Source organism: Mustela erminea, chromosome 7 (assembly GCF_009829155.1).
Source record: "Mustela erminea isolate mMusErm1 chromosome 7, mMusErm1.Pri, whole genome shotgun sequence".
In the NCBI taxonomy this organism is placed as follows: Eukaryota; Metazoa; Chordata; class Mammalia; order Carnivora; family Mustelidae; genus Mustela; species Mustela erminea.
In genome coordinates this window covers 81,423,302-81,447,785 of record NC_045620.1, presented here as the reverse complement: position 1 = coordinate 81,447,785, position 24,484 = coordinate 81,423,302, and the positions used below count along the sequence as shown (strand labels likewise).

At 38.9% G+C, this 24,484-nt stretch overlaps 1 pseudogene; it reads right to left on the bottom strand.

Annotated features, from left to right (window-relative positions):
• Positions 1-604: 604 nt before the first annotated feature.
• LOC116596323 lies at positions 605-2,406 on the bottom strand (annotated as a pseudogene).
• Positions 2,407-24,484: the final 22,078 nt, after the last annotated feature.

The following is a 24,484-nucleotide window of genomic DNA, read 5'->3' as shown; positions in this document are numbered from 1 at the left end:
GTGTGTGTGCATGTAGTTCTATGCAATTTTCTCATGTGGAGATTCATGCAAATACCACCACAATTAAGATACAAACCTGTTTCATTATCGCAGGTGTCCTTCCTGCTACCCATTTTACTCATGTTCTCCCTCTCCTCCATCCCTAGCCCCTGCCAACCACTGATCTGTTTCCTATCTCAATAATTTTGTTATTCCAAATTTAATATAAATTGCTACATAATACATAAATGTAACCTTTTGAGTTGGCTTTTTTCACTCAGCGTTCAGCGTAATCCCTTAGGATCTACCCAAGTTGTTACATGTATTCATAGTTCATTCTCAATTTTTCATTTTTCTTTGGTAATACAGCATTTTATTTATTCTTTCTGTTAATAACTAATATTTAAAAACATTTTCAATATTAGCAGAGCTTAATCACCTTAAGCTTCTGCCTTCAGCTCAGGTCATGATCCCAGGGTTCTGGGATCAAGCCCGGCACCGGGCTCTGTGCTCGGCAAGGAGCCTGCTTCCCTTCCTCTCTCTCTGCCTGCCTCTCTGCCTACTTGTGATCTCTGTCTGTCAAATAAATAACTAAAATCTTAAAAAAAAAAAAAAAAGAGAGAGAAGTTCAACTTACTTTTTTTAAACATCTTGATACTGTGTATTAATAAAAGATAGTCAAAATAATTATGGTCAAAATCATTATAGCAAAGATCACAAATAAATACTGGGTGTCAGTATGTCTACATACAATTCAGTCTTTGGTGTAAAGGTCTTCGGCTGCAAAAAAGAATATTTGGTTTATGTCAGTAACAGCGATCTCTCTTAATGCTGAGATAGCCTCTTGGTATTTCTTCTGCTGTTGATTTTTAGCATAGTTATCTGTGCCTATAGGAATGGAATTGAATAAAGAGGTACTCATCATGTTAACTCCAAATTAAAGTACATAGCTGATTATTGTAGGAGGTAAGCAGGCAATGCAAGTGCCCAGTATTTCTGAGGCCAAAAGGTTAAGCCTAAGAAGTCTAATCAAGATTCAGGAATAATAGTCCACACAAGATATAGTATAAAGCCAAACGGGGAGCTCAAGAGTAAAGCCGTAAATCACTCTTTCTGGCAGTGATGATAGTGAATTTTCCACCATTTTCCTCATGAGTTTAGACAATCAGACAGTCTTAGCACTAAGTCCTCTGTTCAAACACTGCAGAGGGTAGGGGTAAAGAGAGAAAAGTGAAAGGCCAAAGTGTGAAGGTACCTCTAGCCCAGGCACAGTTGTACCAGAACTCTCCCTGGGAGTGGTAGAGGGGACACATCTATTTCCCTTATTTTAAAATAAGTTTTTATTTTCAGAACAGTCTTAGATGTCCAGACTTATTTAGGTAGTACAGAGAGTTCTTATATACACCACACCCAGTTTCCCCTACCATTGGCATCTCTCATTAGTACATTAGTATGGTACTATTAATGCGCCAATCTGGATACATTCTTAGTAACCTAAGTTCGCATTTTAGATTTCCTCAGGTTTCCCCTAATGCCATTTTTCTGTATCAGGATCCTATCTAGGATACTATATGATGTTTGCAGTTATGTCCCCTTAGGCTCCTTAGGCTGGGACTATTACTCAGACTTACCCTGTTTTTGACAACACTTGAGAGTTTTAAGGACTTCTGGTGAGATATTTTGTGGAAGGTCCTCCAACTGTGATTTATCTGATGTTCCCTCATGATTAGACTGGGGAAAGGTGTTTTGGGGAGGAAGGCCACAGAGAAGAGGCGCCATAATCATCACATCTTATCAAGGGGTCATACTATCAACATGACTTCTCACTACTGACGTTACTTACCCTTGATCAGCTGACTGGGAGAGAGTTGTCAGAATTCTCTACTATAAACTTTCTCTCTTTTTTCTTTCCATACTATATTCTTTGGAAGAAAGTCACCATGCACAGCCCACATTTAAGGAATGAGGAATTATATTTCTCACCCTTAAGGGTAGAACATCTACATCAATTATTTGCAGTTCTGCATGGGAAATATATCTAATATCCTCAATGTATGTATTTACTTAATCACTTTACTTATATCTGTATGGAGTCATGAATGTTTATTTTATACTTAGGGTTATAATATAATACTATTTTGCTCATTGTGTTTTTCACATTGTTCCGGTTTTGGCCATTATGAGCTCATCCAGTTGGCCCCTATGTCCCCATATGACCATCACTATGAGGTTGGTTTTGGTTTTTTTTTTTTTTTTTTTTTTTTTTTTTAGCACTCTACTACTTTCTGGCACTACAAGATGCTCTGGATCAAACTGCAAATTTCCTGTCCCATTCCTAGAATCAGACTTTTCTCCAAGGAGGGGCGGAGGGAGGAAGGAAAGGAGGAACAAAGAAAGAATACAGAGAGTTGCACCTGGGTGGCTTAGTTGGTTAGGCATTTGTCTTTACCTTGCCTTTGGTTATGGTCCTGGGGTCCTGGGATCAAGCCCCATGTCTGGCTCCTTACTCCCTGTACTGCTCCCCTGCTTATGCTTTTTTGCTATGTCTCTGTCAAATAAATAAATGAAATCTAGGGAGAAAGAAAGAAAGAAAAAAAAGGAAGGAAGGAAGAAAGGAAGGAAGGAGGGAAGGGGAGAAGGAAGGAGAAAGAAGGAATTCAGAGATATCCATGTATTGTTTACCAGTTCATCCCAGTGCTAACAGCTTGCAAAACAATATTAAACCAGAATATTGACATTAATACATCCACCAATCTTACTCAGATTTCTTTAACTTTTTACTCATTTGAGTGTTTATACAGTTTAATCTCATGAATAGGTTTATATATCCGCCACTACGTCAAGATACAAAAGAGTTAAAGAGCCACAAGGATCTCTTTGCTTCCTTTTATGGTTATACTCATTTCCATCCATCACCTCTTCCCTACATTCCTAATCACTGGCAAATACCAATCTGTTCTCCATTTTTAAAACTTAGTTATTTGAAGAATATTATATAAATTGAATCTTTCAGTATGTATCTTTTTGGATAGGCTTTTATTTGGACTCGATATCATTTCCTTGAGATCCATTACGTTGTTCTGTGTATCAGTAGTTGGTTACTTTTCTATTGTTCCATAGTATTCCACGATGTAGAAGTACTCAAGTTCGTTTAACCATTTCATCTGGTTGAAGGACATTTGGGTTGTTTTTGCTTTTTGGCTTTTATAAATAAAACTGCTATAACCAACTTATGTACAAGTTTTTGTGTGAGTACAGGTTTTTAATTACTCTAGGATAAATATTCAAGGAGTGCAATTGCTAGGTCATATGGTAAGGGCATGTTTAGGTTTGTGAAAAACTGCCAAACTGGTCTCCAGAATGGCTGTGTCATTTTACATTCTCACCAGTGATTTATAAGTGATTGGGTTTTCCCGCATCCTTGCCAGCATTTGGTGTTATCACTAATTTTGTCTCAGTCATTCTGACAGAGGTGTACATACTTTTTTTTGGAAAGCCCTAAATATTTTGAAACAATTGAACCAGTACCTACTGGCTAACATTGCCTGTATGCCCAGCTCCAGGTTAGGCTCTTTGCATATGGAGGAAACCCAGCTTACGTACAAGGACTGGGGAGGCAAGACCAGAGTAGGAGAGGATGCCAGTTCCTGTCAAGTCATTCTGACAAACCCAGTGAGCTCATCAGTATTGCCGGGTGTTGGATAGTAAACCCTGAGTCCCTAACAGAAACCTGTGTCAAGGAAATCTCCATGGAGTTCAGAAGGGAAAACAAAAACAAAACAAAACAAAAACAAAAACAAAAAAATGAAAACCCAACAATTCTGTGAAGGGGTAGAGGAAAGAAAATATTGGATCCAGTTTGGCTGTTTGAAAACTCCAGGTAAAAAGAATGGCATTTACTCTCTGGGTTTCCAAAAAGAGGTTCAGATTCTGCCTGTGTTTTGTAAAGAAATAGGACAAAGCTAATAAAGGCCCACCTGTGGCAAAATGAAACTGATTTTCGACCTGAGAGACCATCCTATCTCTTTCTAGTAGCTGTTAAAGAAGAGTCCTAGATTATCATCCAAGTTCTCATTTTCCTCAGCTTCTGTCTATTGTATTAAGCTTAGGGCATTAAGTTCCATTTACTGAGAACTGTGAGTATGGACTGTGCAGTTACTGAATCTCAGTAATCTAAGGAGTAGATGACCTTGATATATCAAAAATATTTAGCTTTTTTTTTTAAGATTTTATTTATTTATTTGAGAGAGAGGGCACATGGAGTTAGGGGGAGGGAGAAACAGAGAGAGAGAGGGAGAAGCAGGCTCCTCACTGCGCAGGGAGCTGGCAAGGGGCTTGATCCCAGCACTCTGGGATAATGACCTGAGTTGAAGGCAGATGCTTAACCTACTGAGCTACCTAGGCGCCCCCAAAATATTTAGCTTTAAAAAAAATAATGTTTTAGGGGGCACCTGGGTGCCTCAGTGTTAAGTGTCTGACTCCTGATTTTGGCACAGGTCATGATCTCAGGGCTGTGAGATGGAGTCCCACATCTGGCTCCACATTGGGCGTGGAGCCTGGTTAAGATTCTCCTTCTCTCCCTCTGCCCCTCCTCTCTCTATTAAAAAAAAAAAAAAAGTCAACTTTGAAATGACACAGAACACTATGCTCAGGACCGCATAGAGGAATAATACTATCAGGGGACTTTCTGTCCTTCCTGGCATACCTTTCTCCACCCCTTCCCTTCCTGACCTTCACCCCAGGGGACATCTATTGTCTATACTCTGCTCTGATTTTGCTAAAAAGTATTTATTTATACCCCACCCTATTCCAAAAAGGCTTTGAAGAAATTTAAAAATTAAAGTATTTTCCTATATAAAACAGAACAACAAAAAGGAACAACAGAACCAAAACTAGTTAGTTAAAAGGAACAGAAAAAAATAGATATGGCCAAGTTTGTATTTATCATCCACAACAATTATATTTTGCTTTACAAAGAATGCTCTTAGCCTCTAATACTCAGATGCAACAATACTCTTTTTAGAAAGCCATCATTTGAATTTCCCATATGATGTCTTCAAAGTTTTAGGTTCAATTTATATGCCCTTATTTTCCATTTCACTATTTCGTTCTTCAATTATTGAGCTTTTAGTGGCTTATACACTTAAATAAACATCTTAAAAAGTATTTTCCAATAGTCTAAGACTCCAGCTGATGGCTATTAATCCTACAAAACTCAACAGATGGTCCCTCTGTTGCTCCCATAGACAAGCATTATTCATCTGAAAAACTTTCTGACAATAATATGCAAAGATGTGATGAAGCCAGTTTTTCAGAGAGAAAAATCAACTGAAGAATAAATACATATTGAGGTACTCTTGTTAATATATGCTACCTGAGGTTAGGGCCCTTGTCTCTCTTGTCCACTAATGTGCCTCTTACAGTGCCTGGAACATAATAGACATCCAAGTGGTTACTAAAAATTACTGAATGCCCTCTTTGCATAGGAGACTCTTCTCAGACATTCTGGGAACATGCAGAAATAATGGATCCTGGAGTTCATGACCAGCAACCTTTCATAAACACATCCAAGTCCTATGGCAGAATATATATCTATTTAATGGTGGGTAAAAGCTTTAACTTTCTATGCAAAGGGTTTTCAGAAGACCTAAGCTTCCCTTTGTGGTTTCCCTCTTCTCTGGAGATCATAGAAACACCGCACAGGTCCATGATGGGAAAGTAGGAGAGCAATATGCACTGAACAGCCTTGGACAGTTGCATGTGGGCACAGTCTAGCATTTAGTCACCCCCTCAAACACTCAGCCTCTGGGAAATGGCCACAGTGCCACCATTTCATGAAGGGAATACAGTAGCAAGAAGATATGTTTGAAATGTTCTCTTGGATTCTCTAAGTTTTGTGGTTGTGGTTTATCCCAGATCTCCCAGGCTCCAGGCTTTATTGCCCACCCACCCCGGGCCATGCTAATGCTGCCACCTGACTTCTCAGCTGCAGCCCTGTCATCTTTTCCAAATACTTAAGTGCCCATTAGTTTATAGTGCTGCTCATGCTGTAGCACTTTATGTCTGGCTCCTGCCCTCTTAGACAACAGGCAAATAAATGTTTATAGCGAGATAACCAATTGAAAGACTTATAAATAAACAATATGGGATATACAAACTATGCTCCAAAACCTAAACTGGTGAGTAAAATCCCCAGACTATTTTGATCAGACTATAACATTTCTCTTTTTGATAAATACACTAAGAGAGTACAGCAAGTTTCTCAGTCTTGGTACTGTTAGCATTTTAGTCCAGATAAGTTTGGGGTTTTGTTTTGTTTTGTTTTTTAAGGTTTTATTTTTAAGTAATGTCTACACCCAACGTGGGGCTTGAACTCACAATCCCAAGATCAGGAGTTGCATGCTCTACAGATTAAGCCAGCCAGGCACCCCAAGATAAGTTTTCTTGGGAGTGCTGCCCTAGCACTGTCCTGGGTCTGTACTCACTAGATGACAGTGGCAGCCCCACTGTCTCAAAATATGGCCAAATGCCCTAAATGAGAACCATGTTATAGAGTAAACAATACAATCCAAAACCAAAACCTACAAAGAAAGTCAATGAATACATCAACCCAAAGCTGATTATGGAATTTGATCTTAAAAACAGGCAGAATTTCAAAAATTGGTGAATCTTGCAACTTTCTGAAACTTAATTTTTTTTTCAAATAAAAAGGCTTTTAAAAAAATAGTTCAGGAGAGATAGATGGGTTCAAGCTCAATTCTTATTTTTTAGGATTTATTGAGATATAATTAATATACTATATTATTGACCCATTTAAAGTATAAAAGTCCATGTTCTTTAGTCAGTTCACAGGTTTGTGCAACCATCACCACAGTTGATTTTAGACATTTCCATTCTCTCCCCAAGAAATCCTCTACCCATAAGCAGTTACACAGACTGCCCCCAGGCAACCACTAATCTACTTTGCCTCTAGAGGTTTGCCTGTTCTGGACATTTTATATAAATATAAATGTAATTATAAATGTAATAAATTTAAATGTAATATGTAGTCTTTTAGGACAGGTTTCTTTCACTTAGTATGCTTTCAAGCCTCATCCATGCTGTGGCATGTATCAGTCATTCCTTCTTATTGCTGAAAAATAGTTTTTGGTGAATGTATATTTTCATTTTTTTTTTAAGGTTTAATTTATTTGAGAAAGGGAGAGAGAACATGACCCAGGTGAGGGACAGAGGGAGAAGCAGACTCTCTGCTGAACAGGGAGCCTGATAAAGGCTGGATCCCGGAACTCCACGATCATGACCTGAGCCAAGGGCAGACACTTAACCAACGGAGCAACCCAGATGTCCCTATATTTTCATTTCTCTTGTGTATATTCCCAGTAATATAATACGTGTATATTCCCAGTAATATTATAATATAATATTCCCAGTAATATAATATAATCTTAATAACTCATAACGTTGAGCATCTTTTCATGTGCTTACTAGCTATCTGTATACTTCTTTGGATGAATGTTTACTCAAATCTTTTCCAATTTTCAAATAATTAAGCTTTTTGAAGTAATTGTGTATTTGCATAGTGCTGTAAAAATAGAGAGATCCTGTATATCCTTTACTCAGTTTTCCCCATGTAACATCTTGTAAAACTGTCCTACAATATCACAGTCAGGATATTGACATTGATACAGTCAAGACACAGAACATTTCCATTGTCTCTCTGATCTTTCATGTGCCTTTTTATAGCCACACCCACTTCCCTCCTGCCCCTACCGCCTCCTTACCCCTGGCAACCACCAATCTGTCTTTCACTTCTATAATTTTGTCATTTCGAGAACAGTATATAACCTTTTGGGATTGTTTTTTCCCACTCAGTATAATTCTCTGGAGATTCATCTAGATTGTTGCATGATTAATAATTTATTTCCTTTTATTGCTGAAGAATATTTCCTTGTATGGATGTACCAGTTTGTTTAACCATTCACCTGTTGAAGGACATCTGGGTTGTTTCCAGTTTTGAGCTATTACAGATAAAGCTGCTATAAACATATGTGTATACAGGTTTTGGTTTGAACATATGTCTTCATTTCTCTGGGATAAATGCCCAGGACTGCAATTGCTGGGTTGTTTGGTAGTTACATGTTTAGGTTTTTAAGACACTGCCAAACCGATTCCCAGAGTGTCTTTATCATTTTATATTCCTTCCAGCAATGTGCGAGTGATCCAGTTTCTATGAGTGAAGACCGAGTGGGGGAGGGGAGACCCGGTCCTCTTTTCTGTTTGCCTGCTATGGAGCTTTTGCAACAAGAGGCTGTGGGACAGGGGTGAGAAAACTGGCAGCCTGTCCATCCTGGGGTTAAACTGTGATCCCAGACTGAGAGATTCTGGGGAGGAGCCTCTGTCTTCTTGGCTGTACTTGTATGGAGTATAATGCCTGGCGTAGAACTTTTAGACCGTCAAGCTGGGAGAAGGGGTAGAGGAGCTTGTCCATGTCTCAAATGCCATAGCCTTTTTCTGTTCTTACCGAGATTTAGTAGATTTTCTTGGATGAATGTTTCTTCATCTGCAGTATGCCCTTAGGACAATTTCCAGAGACTCAAATTTTTACCAAATTGCAGTTTGCTGGGGAGAAGTTCTGCTGAGCTCCTTACTCTGCCATTCTGGAAGTCCCAACCCCTCATGCTTGACTCTTGATCTGACCAAGAATCTGATAGAGGGGGAAATCCCCCAGCCTGCCAAAGAATTCTCAGTTCCTCGAAGAGTAGATCATTCCAAACCCCTGTGGCCGTTGCCAACACTGGATGTGCTGTGCCTCCCTGCTGTCTTAGCAACCTAGTAGGCTGGTGGAGGTGCACTGCCCAGACAACTGGGGGCTAGTCTGCCTGGACTAGGAAAATAAATCTTTTTTTTTTTCCCCCTAAGGGAGAATGGATATGTTAGATCATGTAAAATGGATTCATGATAGAAAACTGAAACTGCTACTTGAATTTTAAATCCCAAATACTGCCACTTGCAGTAGTACATTGTCTTGGTCAACTCATCTGTGTGGCTTATTAAGCTGGGCACTGACAGAGGAGTCAGTAGGTCAGGCTAAAGAAGTAAGGCAGGGACAAGCTTTTCTGTTTGTCTAAATGGATAATACAGTAGCACGGTTCACAGAATTGTATATAGTAGGAAGCTTCCCTGGCATTCTTGTCCCTCTATCACTCAATGGTCTTCTCCCAACAGGTGGATGTTTTATAAAAGCAAATACAGACATATATCCTACTTTCCTTAGAAGGGCTTGGGTTTGAAGCCCACTTTTGTCCCTCTCAAAATGAGCTGTGCAATCAGGGATAAGTCATCTGACCTCTTTGAGCCTCAGATTCTTCACCTGAAAAATGGGAATAATAGTACCTACTTCACAAGGTTAGGGTGAACATTAAGTAAGATTGTGTCTAATGGTGCTTTCTAAAAGCACTGTGCCAACATCAGCTGTTCAAATAGGAGCAGCATCCATGGACCGATAGTGAGGTAGAGATTGGCTGTCCAAGGTAGGTGCTGTGGGATCAGGAACTGGTGGTGCTGAGGAAGTACCTGAAGCTGACTGGGGAAGAGAGAACATGGGCCACAGGAAAACTCCAACATGGCTGAGAAGTAGGTAAGAGATGGGATACGACTGGTTTACAAGGCACAAACTTTGCGAAGCTAGTGACACACAAAAACCACCAGGAAGGGACTGGACCTTTCTATCTGTCTATCACCCATGTACTGAAGGCAGCCAGCAGGGTTCCAGGCTAGCTGGGCCCTGATGAAGAGTGGTACCTTCTCCCTGGGAATAGGCCTACTTCTGGACTACTTTAGACACAATGTTGGGCTTAAAACCCAAAATGGTTTTAGGTAGGTTGGTGTCTTTCAAAGATCATCCAGAAGGACCTCTTCCAAAGATCATCCAGAGTCTAATTTATTACAGGGCCAACCCAGGACTTCTGATATAGGTTCAGGCCAGCAATCAAAAAATTAGGACCCAAACTGAGTTAGCCTTCTATCTGTTTGCAACTTTTTTCTCTTTGGCAAAGTGCAGCAGCAGGGAAAATAGGAGAAACCAGAGGGTTGTGACATAGAATCCAAAAAATGTCTTAGGTTTTTCTCTACCTGGGTTACTACATTGGAAACACCTTACAGGGGAGTCTGTCCTAGATTCTTCTTTTCCCCTGGAACCAACCCCAAAGGATCATAGAGATGGTGAGCTGCAGAAGAGGCCAGCAGTCTCTGAATAGGAGAGAGATGTGTAGCAGGTATATATAGCAGGAAGACAGGTGTAGAGAAGGCCAGTTCAGAGGCTGGAATTTCCCATTCCTCATCCCCTTTTGGGGGGCATTTCTACATGCAACAAGATGAATAGTTAATAGTTACTATCCTGCAGGCTACTTCTCAGGCCACAGATTCTGCAGCTTCATTAGGTTTCTTACCACGTCTGGCTGAGGCGGGGGGCCGGGCAATTGCCTGAGGTTGAATAATGGCTGAGGGAGCACCAAATCAGACCCCAGAGGCCAGCAGAGTTAACTGACCCTCTGTAATCTCAGAGTTTACTTTTAATGAGAACTGAGTATTTATTTTACAGCCAAAATGAATTCCAGTTGCTGAGGCTGAGGAGTCTGAGTCATTATCACTCCAGCCTCAGGGATACTTCCAAGGACAGGTCTAAAGCCCTCTGTCATGAACTCTGGTATGTTCTGGAAGCATTCCACCCTCTCTTGCTAACTCTCAGAGATTGATTAAATAAGAAATTGAAGAAGAGGGGTGCCTGGGTGGCTCAGTCAGTTAAGCAACAGACTCTTGGTTTTGGCTCAGGTTGTGATCTCAGGATCCCAGGTGACCTCATGAGTTTGAGGTCTGTGGGATTCCCTGCTCAGCAGAGTCAGCTTGAGACTCTCTCTCCCTCTGCCCCTTCTCCTGCCCGCCCCCCTCCGCACCACGCATGTGCTCTCTTTCTCTCTCTCAAATAAATAAATCTTAAAAAAAAAAAAAAAGTTGAAGGAGAAACAGAGGGCTTGAAAGGGATGCATCTGTGCAGTACTCACGGGCAAGAAGGAGCAAACTGGGAGGCTGAAAAAAAAAACTTTATCTTTTTGTTATTGTTTGCCTTTTAATAACTGTTTGCTTTTTAATAAAGCTGTCTCTGCCTCCCTTTTTCTTCCAACTTTTTATTATAAAAAGTTCATTTCTTCAGCAGCCAAAAAAAAAAAAAAAGAAAAAAGAAAAAAGAAAAATTCCAAGCCCACAGAAAAGTTGAAAAACATGTACAATGACAATCAAAAGAACCCATAAAAATAAACTGGACTTCATCAAAATTAAAAACTTCTGCTCTTTAAAAGACACTGCTAAGAAAAAGAAGCCACAAATTGGGAGAAAATATTTTTATCTGATAAAGGACTTGCATCCAGAATATAAAAAGAACTCATGCAACTCAATAAGACAGCAGATACCCTAATAAAAATGGGCAAAAGACTTGAATAGACATTTTTCAAAGAAGATATACAAGTGGAAGGTGAGCATGGAAAAGATGCTGAACATCGTAAGTCATTAGGAAAATGCAAATTAAAGCACATAATGAGATACCATGATAATGCACTGAAATGGCTATAATCAGAAAAACTAACAACACCAAGCCTTGTTAAAAATGTGGAGAACAGAAACTCTCATATATTGCTGATGGAAATGGAAAACAGTACCACCACTTTGGAAAAGGTTGGCAGTCTTTTATGGAGGAATTAAGTATCTCACTCCTTGATATTTACCCAAGAAAAGTGAAAATTTGTATTCACACAAAAATCCATATGCAAATATTTATAGTGGCTTTACTTATAATTGACTAAAATTGTAAACAACCAAAAGTCCTTCAGCTGATAAATAGATAAGCATTTTGGTACATCCATACAATGGAATACTAAATAGCAATAACATGGTACAAACTACTGATGCATGAGAAAACATGGATGGATCTCAAACATACTATGCTAGGCATCATGGGTTCCATTGTGTTTCTCCATCAAAAAATAAGTCCTAATCGCTAAACATCTCAAACAGTGAACTTATTTAAAAAGAGGGTCATTACAGAAACAATATTGAATAAAATAAATAAATTTAAATATAAAAACAGGGTCATTACAGATACAATTAGCTAAGCTACTTGAACAGAGTAAGCCCTTGCTCCAACTGACTGGTGTCCTTATAAGAGATACACAGGGAGAACTCATGCAATGACAGAGGCAACACATAGGGAGACCACCACGGGATGACAGAGGGAGACAGTGGAGTTATGCAGCTGCAAGATATGCAATGCCAAGGATTGTTGGTGATGCCCAAAGCCAAGAGAAAGGTATGCACAGATTCCTCCCCAGAGGAATCCAGAAAGCGTGGTCCTTCTGACACCTTGAACAGTGAGATCATAAATATCTGTTGTTCTAAACTGCCTACTTTGTGGTACTTTGTTACAGCAAAGCCAGGGAAATATTGCACTAAGTTAAAGCAGACTCAAGGGCATTTATATGACGTTCTAGAAAAGTCAAAACTACAAGGATAGAGAATGGATCAGTGGTGCCCAAGGTTGGGGCTAGGATAAGGGGATGACTATGAATAAGTAAGGGACAATTTTAAGGGTGATAAAAATATTCTAGATCTTGACTGTGATGGTAGTTACATGACTGCATGTGTTTGTCAAAATTCATAAAACTTTATAGTATATAAATCTTAAAATTTTGAAGTTTACTCTGTGTAAATCATACCTCAATAAAGCTGACCCTCCAAAATTCATAAACTATAAATAAACAAATCCGTGGTCATCTGTATGTCTTCCACCCAGATTCAGTGGTACATATGCTTTATCTATATATGTATTTTATTTTTGCTGAATCATTTAAAAATAAGTTACAGACATCATGATACTTCATCCCTAAAAATTTTATCATACATCTTTTTAAGATAAGGACATTTTTCTACATAAGACATGTAAGAAAAGTAACAATAATTCCCAAGTATCATCTAGTATATGGTCCATATTCCAATTTCTCCAATTGTAGTCAAAAATGTCTTTTGTAATTGCCTTTTTCTAACCAGGATCCAATCAAGGACCATATAATACATTTGGATGTTATGTCTCCTCAATCTCTCACTTTTAATCTAGGTTAATCTTCCCCTCTTTTTCTTTTGATGACCTTTTGTCTAGACCAGCAGTCTTGCAGAATATTCTACAATTTCTGGATTTGTCTGACTGCTTCCTCACAGGGTTACCAAATTTTCTTCTCTTTATTTCCTATAAACTAGAAGTTAGGGCTGGAGGCTTGATAGATTCAGGCTAAACACTTCTGGCAAGAACAGTTCACAGGTGATAGAGATCTATTTTTCCATCTGGTTGGCCTCTCTGTAGACCTATCTTCCTGCTCTTCTTTCTCATACCAATAGGACTTGTGTACCTATGCAACAAAATCTTGTGGAGGGACTAGTACCAACTACATACTGAGGCCACAGCTATCAGTAAGACAGTTCCTGCCCTAAAGGAGATTAATGAATGAATAGCACCCTTTCTCATCTGATAAATATTTACCAACTGCTAAAGGATCCAGGTACCATGCTAGGTTGTAGGGATACAACAGTAAACAAATACAAACATAGTCCCTGCCTCCAAAGAATTTATAGTCTAGTAAGTGAGAAAGACATTCATGAAAAAACAAAACAAAACAAAGCACAAAGATCCAAAAATAACTTGTGATAAACGCTATGAAAGAAAAACACAGAAGAATACGACTCTGTTTAATGGGAAGAGCTGACCTAACGAGTACACCGTTTGAGCTGAGGTCTGAAGGATGGGCAAAAATTTTAATCTGAGCTCATCAAGATTCTAGGCCTAACTTCTGGTTTATAGGAAATACTGGGGACAGAGAGTTTTAAATCACATTGCCTTGAATTAAAAAACCCTAACCAGAGAAGTTCAGAATTAAAGCCGGACCAAACCAGTGGTCTATGCTGTCATCCAAAAGAACTGTGGATCCTGCAAGAAAAGATGGTTTGTTAAAGCCTTTGACTTTATTCTACCTTTCTGAATATTCAGATTAGACCAAAGGGCCCAAATTTTTGTTGATTCTAATAGTAATTATGATACTTTTTAAAAAAATAACTTTTTCCTTAAGCCACACAACTAACAAGCAGCAGAGTCAGAATTCAATCCAAAATTGCTGGCACCTTACAAAGCCCCTGTATTTGACTATGACATGACGATTTTCCCAGGAATAACGATAATGGTAACTATTAAGGTGAAGCTAAAGGAAAGGTGTTTTTTGTCATATTAACTCAAAAAGGGACAGATAGATGTTCTTTTAGCATGACAAGGACACAGGAGTAATGCCAGCAGGAGGTTAATTGGCTCAGTATGAATGATCTGGTTATTTTTAGATGCTTGAATAGGAGGCCAGACCAAAGTGGCCAGAAATTTCCACCCCCCCCCCTTACCCTCCAACAGGAACAAAAATTACTGTGCTTTTAAGAAATAAAAAGCAGTTGGGATGGTGAGGGGTGAATAGAGAAAAGGACCATGGGGAAGGGGAATCTGAAAGAGGAGACAAGGAGAGCTTGAGAGGAAGTCTGCTAACCAGAGTTTGGCTCTGCAACTGCCATGGCCAATAAGCCCCTTACTCTTGGTTGTATAGCTTATGGAAGTTACTCAAATCTCTGTCATGCCGTGCACTCTAGTTTGGTTAGAATATGATACATGAGGCTGAATAAAAAGATTCACTCACCACACTCCGTGATTCTGTGTATTCTTCAACAGCCAGCTGGAAGATGGTTTTGTTAGGAACTGTTCCATGATGGGCTTCCAATTACTTCTAATATCATCACTGTGCACTGTGCTAAGTGCTTTAGATACACTCATTATTTCTAATCCTCTCAACAGCCCACCAGAAGAGGTCACTGAGACTTACTCACCTAAGGTCACAAAACTGCCTAGCCAGAAAGTTTTTAGTTGTACCTGTCTGACTTGGATACAGATAAACTAGCCCAGAACAGTGCTTCTCAAACTATCTGTAAAGGACCAATTTTTAAATTTTAATCTATCACAGCTTGACAGTTTTGGAAGATACATAATTTTGTAAAATATAAAATGAGAAAAGATATGCACAATACAAGCCCAAACTTACAATCAACAGACGTACTCTGGGAAATTGCTGAAAATGTTTCTAAACACTTACTCTGAGCGTCTGTCTTCAGAGTGAATCTTGTCACAGAATGGCACTAGTATAGACTAGTAGCTCTGGTCATGAGGGCACATCAGAATCATTCCTGAACTTTTGCCAAATACCGTGCCTGCACTCCACCCAGACTCTGATTCAGCAGGTTTGACATGTTTAATAGACACTTCCCAGGGGATTCTGATGTCCATCCCTGGTTAAGAACCACTGCTATTCTGACATGTTGCCAAAGCTACTATTTGCAGCTTGGTACAAATCCAAAGAATCAAGATCCTCTTTCAGAATTCCCTAAAACCAGTACTGGGCATTGTGGTGGGGAAAAGGAGGAAGGGCCAAAATGCCAGGGAACTGAGAAATTCAAGAGTGCCCCTCCTTAACATCTATACTATCACATGGTACTATTTCAATATCCTTTCAACTTAAAAGTTTTAATGTCTGGCTCAAGTATGAAAACACCCTGAGTAGCAAATGAGAAGCTGTCAAAATTGCATTTTGCAGGTAATCATCTCCATCAAAGGTAACACCTCTATTTTGCTTCCTCCTACTTACCCAACCCTGCCTTTGTAAGAACAGGCTATCTCCTGCATCCAACATTTGAGGGATTCTGGGAACTGTCGACCCCAGAGAAAAACTCTGAGTTTTTAATTTACCCTAGAGGACAGCAAGCTGGTGGGACAGCCAGTAGGGAGAAACAGCCTGGGAGAAAAGCACTCTACCTTTTCAGTTCAGGGCCAACAGTGAAAAGTAGATGTGGGATGAGGCCTCACAGGAAGGTTCACAAGAGACTTGAGTGAGAATAGGAAGTGCTGGTATGTGTATTCCCTCAAGAAAAAAGTCTAGTGATCTACATGACTCCAAGAGAAGTGAGGACTGATAAGATGTTTGTGGGGGAAAAAAGTGACAAGTAGGCCGACTGAACCCAAATACAATTTTTTTCATAGTGGTTACATTTTATTAGTATTGCTGGTATGCACGTGTGTGTTCAATTGACCTTGCCACAATTTTAAACAAGTACACACAGAGTCTGATGTACACGATGTGTACTGTTCTCTCTCCGTTCCAATCCTTGATGGGCATATTCATATAGCAGGTGCTCAATAGAATTTGGAAATACTCTCCCAATTTCCAAACTCCTTGATGGATGTTTCCAGACTACATCAAAGGTTGCTAAGAGCAGTAAGAAAAAGACAACTCAAGAGAAAAACAGGCAGGGGCACCTGGGTGGCTCAATCATTGGGCGTCTGCCTTCGGCTCAGGTCGTGATCCCAGGGTCCTGGGATCGAGCCCCATGTTGGGCTCCCTGCTTAGCAAGAAGCCTGCTTCTCCCTCTCCCACTCCCCTTGCTTGTGTTCCCTCTCTCGCTGTGTATCTCTGTCAAAAAAACAAAAACAAAAAACCCAGGCAAACGATATGGACTAGTTCACAGAAAAAATAAAAACAGCAAAGTAAAGATGCTCAACCTCAGTGATGACTGAGAAAATGCAAGGCAAAATGAAAATTTGTTTTTGACTCATTATACTGGCAAAAAGTGTGATAATATTCTCTATACCAGGGGTGCCTGGGTGGCTCAGTGGGTTGAGCCTCTACCTTCGGCTCAGGTCATAATTCCAGGGTCCTAGGATCGAGCCCTGCATCAGGCTCTCTGCTCAGCAGGGAGCCTGCTTTCCCCTCTCCCTCTGCCTGTGTCTCTGCCTACTTGTGATCCCTGTCAAATAAATAAAATCTTAAAAAAAATTCTCTGTACCAGTTTCATAGGTTGGTGGTCTCTGCAGTACTAATTTGTAAGTCTCAAGACATGTTGTTAAGGGTAAAAGCAATCTGCAGGACATGAATACATACAGTATGATTGCACTTATGTCACAGAAACATAAAACAATACTGTAAATATGGGCATATAGTGTAAATGGGTAAAAATGATTAAAAAATTGGAAGGATTTACACTCACATGACCACAGGGGTTACTGCTAGGGAAGAGGAGGACACCAGGATAGATGACATCGGTCCTAGGGGACATTAGTTTTAATCTGACAGGATTAAATGCTTTTTAAGGTCACTGTATCCACGTATTATTTGCATAAAGTTAAAACTAAAACAAAATAACTCCTTGAAGACAGATATGTCCACAAGCTGCCAACCAAATCCAAGAGCAGTGTTCTGAGCTCCTGGAATCAGAGGCACCCTCTTACTCCTGGAATTCAATCCCTCCTTTACTGGCCCAGGCCTCTAGGGGATCTTATACTTCTGCCCTCCCCCTGTATATGCCAGGGCATTCTGGTAACTTTGTGACATATCAAGTCTGATTAAGACTCCTAATGGCCTCTGAAAGGCACTGAGAAGATGATGATTCTCCTCCCTTCTCTGCATTTATAATTAAAAATAAAAACACTGGGGCGCTTGGGTGGCTCATTGAGTTAAGCCTCTGCCTTCGGCTCAGGTCATGATCTCAGGGTCTTGGGATCGAGCCCTACATCAGGCTCTCTGCTCGGAAGGGAGTCTGCTTCCTGTCTCTCTCTGTCTGCCTCTCTGCCTACTTGTGATCTCTCTCTGTCAAATAAATAAATAAAATCTTTAAAAAAAAATACTATGAAAGTAAAGAAATACCACAGAGTACTGATTTTTCCTATGACTATGGTGATGCTTCTGATAGCTGAAAAACTAGATCTCTCGAGACACTGAGGTTTAGCTGGGAGCATGTGTTTAATTCTGAACAGCTGGGTGATTTAGCTCCTGGCAATGTAAGGGTGAGAAATGGAACAAATCACCAGCAATCTTCACTCCTTCTCCAATATAAGATTTTTTTTAAAAAATGGAAGAGAAGGACAAATATTTGATCACTGTGTGTCTCCTGAAACTAACTCCTTAACAAACCATGAACACAGTTAATTGGTCAAACTTCCAGGTGCAAAACTAGGTGTGGTATTTTATCTACAAAGAAGGGGCCTGCTGTCATGCATTGCAACCACTTCTGTCCTGGGACTCCCATAAGGCAACAGGGACTTGCTGGGTCTTGCCCCTCCAGCATTCGTTCCCCGGCTGCTTGCCCACAGGAGCTGCAAGCTGATTCTCCTGGGATCAGATCCCCAGTGAAGAGATTTCTCCAGCTCTTCAGGGATCTTAGGATCAAATCCCCTTAGTTTTTTATTCAACTGTTCCCTATGTATACAGGAAGAGTGAAAGGGACTTTTTGTTAAACTTTCACATTATTCTTCTCCATTTACTAAAATCACATGCATAAGCATCAATGAAGAGAAGGATCAGCTTTTCCCACCTGTCTGGTTATTATTATTTACATATTTATTGTTTACTATTTATTTATTTACTTCCTAATACAATGCGGAAAGATTTTTCTCTAAATTCTCTATAAGTTTTATATATATATATATATATATATATATATATATATATATATATTCTTATATATATATATATATATTTTTTTAAAGATTTTATGTAATTATTTGACAGAGATCACAAGTAGGCAGAGAGGCAGGCAGAGAGAGAAAGGAGGAATCAGAATCCCCGCTGAGCAGACAGCCCAGTGCGGGGCTCGATTCCAGGACCCTGAGATCATGACCTGAGCCGAAGGCAGAGGCTTTAACCACTGAGCAACCCAGGCGCCCCCCTCTCTGTAAGTTATATTTGAAGTGGTGGTACACTAACTGGCAAATGGCTATTTCTATAGTTTAATGGACCACAGAGTAACCTATGAAGTGATCTGCTTTCATTCAGCTCAGGAGGGGATCTGAAGATAGACACCTTCAAGGTGGATGAGCTCCAAAGCCAGGTGGTCCTTCTGTGCTCACAGGATTTGGCACCTCACCTCTACCCCTGGCCTGGCGAGCAAGTCTAAGTCAGATGGGGGCTCCAGGGAAGAAAAAAAATGTTACGTGTCCCCTCTGTCTTCTTGTGCCATTCTTTGGCTGATACTGGTTAACCGTAGATATAAACCCTTTTGGCAAATTTCAGTTTTATATTGACAACCTCCCCTCCCTTTAAATCTTCCACAACTGAACTCTATTTTGAGGGACAGGGCAGGTGGCAAAAGAATCCTGAAGAGTGGAGTGAACATCTTCCTTCCTGGCATCTGGAGTAGTTCAGAGGATAAACTTTAACTGACTTGACTGGATGTTACTTACCCTGGGACTGTTATAGCTGGAAGATCCTGGGATTTCTCACAAAAAGCTGACAGAATATAAGAATTCTTATTACCTCAGTTTCCTGGATCTTTGCCTACAGGGTCTAATGAAAGTGAGAGTGGGGAGAGAGCCTTTCTTTATCTAAATTTAGATTAATGGGGAAAAATATGTGTGAAACTAGTTCATTGGGTATAGCAACTCCAGTACTCTTGTTTTCAATCAATCCTTTTCCTCCCAAAGACGGTCATTGTTTTCTTTTGCCTCTTTTTTTTTTTTTAAGATTTTATTTATTTATTTGAAAGAGAGCAGAAAGGGGGTGGGGACCAAAGGGAGAGGGAGAAGCAGGCTCCCCACTGAGCAGGAAGCCCAAGGTAGATCCTTAATTGACTGAGCACCCCTCTTTTTTTTTTTTTAAGATTTTATATTTTTTGTATTATTATTATTTATTTGAGAGAGAAAGTGAGAGAAGGGAGGGTCAGAGGGAGAAGCAGACTCCCTGCTGATTGGGGAGCCCGATGCGAGACTCGATCCTGGGACTCCGGGATTATGACCTGAGCCAAAGGCAGTCACTTAAACCAACTAAGCCACCCCTGCCACCTGCCTCTGACTTTGGTGTCATTTGTCATAAGGTATGGAAAACCATAGGTCTGACTAGGCTTTCCTCTCATTTTGTTCTGTCTTAAAAGCTGAGCTTTATAACCAATGAGAATATTCTCTGCTCTCTGCCAACTATTGGATGCACATACCAGCATGCATCTGGCAACAAGCCCACTAGGCTGTGGCTCAAAATACCCAGCATTGTCTTTGTCCGACTGTGCCAGTTCTCAGAGGAATTTGTTGTAAGGGGTTCTGGTCCCTAAGGGGACTTTGTCATCTCAACCTTCCTTGTCACTAATTTGGCCAGAAAGAAACGTGGTTTGCATCCCATTTGCAGCTAGATATTTCTTAGGCTAATTCTGGGAGTAAGTTTGCTGGATCGTATGAGGGGTCCATTTTTGCACTCTCCTTTGGGGATGCCTCTTTGGTCCGCGGTTAAGCTGTAAAAAGGCTTATTGGTTTAAATCACTATTGAGACTAATAGAAGATTCTACTTGTCTATGGCCAGATGATGGTCCTCTAAATTGGCTATATTTGAAAGCAAAAAATTTCCTTTTAGAGATCTCTCACTGTCTTATTGGTATCACAGCTAGCCTTAGGGACTCCCTTAACAAGATCAAAAACCAGACATAGACTAATAACAAAAATCAAAGTCCATTCAGACCCCTTCCTACTTGCCTTCAGACATTTATGGATACTGTAAAAAAAAATTAGGACATTGGAAATACAACTGTCCTGCATGTAAGAAGAAAAGAAAAAAAAATGAGAGCAACAGTCCTTATCTTACAAATCTTTGCAAAACTAAAAAAATGCAACTCTAGACGAAATCAAACATCCATCTATTCCTTTTTTTTTCTTTTTTTTTTTTTTCCAATCCTAAAACCTCCTCTATTTATCTCAAATAACTCACAAATTATTGGCCTTAGAAAACCAAAGTCCCTCTTGGAGAAACTTGCATTCTTTCTCTGTCCCTTGAAGATATAAATCTTACCATGTCTTTGAAATATAAAGACCCCAGGAGATAACTAAAATAACACCCACACTTGCCTAAGACTAAAGAAAAAAAAAAAAAAAGAAGAAGAAAAGAAATTGAGGCCTTTTAAAAACATAAACTGCAAAAAAGGGCTGAGACTATAGACCACAGCATTTGTTCTTCCAGAAACAAATACAAACCTTAAAATTATTCTCCAGAAATATTAAGCAACCTTAGGTCATCTGAGCAAATAAACATAAATTATTCCAACTGTTACTTATAACATAGTGAGTTTTATAATGTTTTAAAAAGAGAAGCTATAAGATCTCTATATTTGTCGATATGTATGTCTATTTCTGCTAGATCTAGATATGGTGTTTTTTCTCCCTCCGATGGTATTACTAAAAATAGTTTGAAAAAGTTCATTTGATTAGCTTAAAGAAAAGGGCTTATATAACTTTAGCATTCATAAAAATTCTCAAAAATAAAATAGAAACTTAATCTAAATGTATTTCAGGTTCACATGGCATAGAAAAATATTCAGTATAAAGCTAATTTAAGGTTGCTGGTTTGATTAAAATAGATGTGTCTTTGACTTACCAAAATTGCATATAATCCAAACACACAACTTTTTATTCTATCTGGCTTTCTTAATCAAATAAGTTCATGTTATTTCTAACTTTGAATGGTGGCTGATTTTGTCTAATGTCTCATGAAATTTTCATAGGTAATCTAAACATAGTTGTTGAGAGCAAATGATTTAGATATATGTAAATGAGCAAAGAGCTCTTCAGTGAACTTTATAACAAAAATTATGTTTTATGGGGGATGCCTGGCTGGCTCCGTCAATGTAGCATGCAACACTTGATCTCAGGGTCATAAGTTCAAGCCTCACCAGGGGTTAGAGCTTAGTTTAAAAAAAAAAAAAAAGTTAAAAAACTGTTTTGGGAGGCACCGGGGTGGCTCAGTGGATTAAAGCCTCTGCTTTCGGCTCAGGTCATGATCCCAGGGTCCTGGGATCCAGCCCTGTATCTGTAGCGGGCTCTCTGCTCAGCAGGGAGCCTGCTTCCTTTCCTCTCTCTCTGCCTGCCTTTCTGCCTACTTGTGATCTCTGTCTGTCAAATGAATAAACAAAATCTTTAAAAAACAAAAAATAAAAAAATGTTTTGGGTGCCTGGGTGGCTCAGTAGGTTAAGCGTCCACCTTAGGCTCAGGTCATGATCCCAGGGTCCTGGGATCCAGCCCTGGGCCGGGCTGCCTATTCAGCAGGGAGCCTGCTTCTCCCTCTCCTCCCTGCTCATGCTCTCTCTCGTTCTCTCTCAATAAATAAAATATTTAAAAAAAAATTTTTTTGCTTTCTGGTATGTGTAAGTAAAAATAGTTTCCAAAATCTTTTGGGGAGCCTGAAACTTTAAAAGTTTGCTAAGTTAAATTAAATAATAAGTTAAATTCATGAAGTACCTAAATCATTTCCAAATAAGATAAAATACTGAACACTAATTACTGCCCTTTCTGCCTATGAAAGCCTTCCATTTTACACAGATACTTGGAGCTCCTTTGTATTTGGTAAAAAGAATGCTACTCTATTCATGAATCTTGCCGATTGGATCCTCAAATGTACTTAATTGAATTTTTTTTTTAACACTAATACAGAGGAACTAAAGATATTGGGTTTGTTGGTAAATATGTCTTGTTAAGTTATGATGAAAGACTGTATTATGAAGAGGCATATGTTTCTAGGATTTATAAAATATATTAATAAATTTGCCAATCTACAGATTGCTGGTATAATAGACAATTCACAATTTCTTACTACTTCATTGTCAGTAGAAATTAAAGGTTCTAAGAGTTAAGAATTTTAATATATGTGATTGAAACTACTATAAATATCAAGGGAAACTGTATATAAGAAAAGTTGCATATGTTTTGGGCAAGATGAGTTATGAGGCACGGCGATGTTTTTGTTAAGGGAAAGAAAGTAAATTTTTCTTAAAGCAAATCTGGCTATAAGAAAAAGGGACAAAATCTGGATGTAGAAAAGAAAGTCATAGGTTTATGGAAAAGGAATCTTCAGAGACACACATCTTTTTTTTTTAAGATTTTATTTATTTATTTGAGAGAGAGACAGTGAGAGAGAGCATGAGAGGCGAGAAGGTCAGAGAGAGAAGCAGACTCCCCAGAGCTGAGAGCCTGATGGGGGACTCGATCCTGGGACTCCAGGATTGTGACCTGAGCCGAAGGCAGTTGTCTAACCAACTGAGCCATCCAGGAGCCCTTCAGAGACACATTTTACGCATGGTAGAGACTGCCTAACATTGGAATGAATTTAATTAAGTAAATGAGTTTTAATATCAAAAGTAAGCTGGTGCAAAATTAAAATTTGAATTTTCTCTGTGTTCAAAGGACAGTGTTCTTAGACTGTTGGTCTGCTCTTGATAATAAGAAATTATGAAGGGTTTTTCTTTGCTCTTAATCTGTCTAGAAAACAAAATTCTGTGTTTTATCAAAATAACATCCTATGCTTCATGTTGTCTTTATCAGACCTTTCATTAGTTAAGAAAATAGAATCTTCTCAATATGAAAAGAGCTGTTTTTCTTTTTTATGATCATTTAACTTTCTGTATTTGTCTGCAAAGTCTTTGTCACCAGGGTTAAGTGGATAACTAGGGTAATGTTTCACAGTGATCTCTGATCTTATATGACCAAGTGTCTTAAAACCTTTTTGACATTTTGACAAACTATCCAAAATTAAAACCCTAAATGAAGCCAATTTAACCTCAAAATAACTTTGGAATTTTTCAGAGGGTTCCTAAAAAATCACAAGATTTTTATCTCTCCTTATAAAAGACATTAAATGAACTAGGCTTATTTGATAAGTTAAAATACATGAAAAACATTGTCAAATAAATGGTGGATAATCTTCTCAGGTTATATTGTATGGATAAATATTAATTTAAGTGTTCTAGAAATTGTACAAAATTCCTAAAAATTCTGATAAGTACTGGCATGTCATCAGTCATAATCCTAGTTATTATCTTAAAATGTTGTATGTCACAGAAATAACCAAATTTCCTTGTCAATTGCATTGTAATGAACCCTAATTAGACCTTTAACCAGGACATTTTAAAGTCTTTTATCATTTACAGACAGTCATTCTTTTGCTCTAATGCTTTTACAGAAGTGTTCCTGCAAAAATGCTTCTATTGGATTTCTGATAACTTTAAGATCATAAATCTGAGCTTGATAAAAATTTCTAGAGTAGAGAAACAGTAACTTGCTCAAGGAGAACAAAAATGAATTACATAGGACTGAATAAACTAAGGAAAATGAATATAATTTTTATCAACTTCGATTTGTAATAGTGCAGTTCTTTAATTTTTAATTTTCCAGATAAAAGGAAAATTTCCTGTAACTATGCCTTACAGCAACTTGATAAATTGTATCTGTGCAGAGTTGAAACATTTATCTTTTTCTCCCTACTGTGTATCCCTCTAGAACTCAAAAGCTCTTAATGAATATTCTTACTCTGGCAACATGTTTATTTGCTAAGTTCAGTAAGAATCTGTTCTCATTGTAAC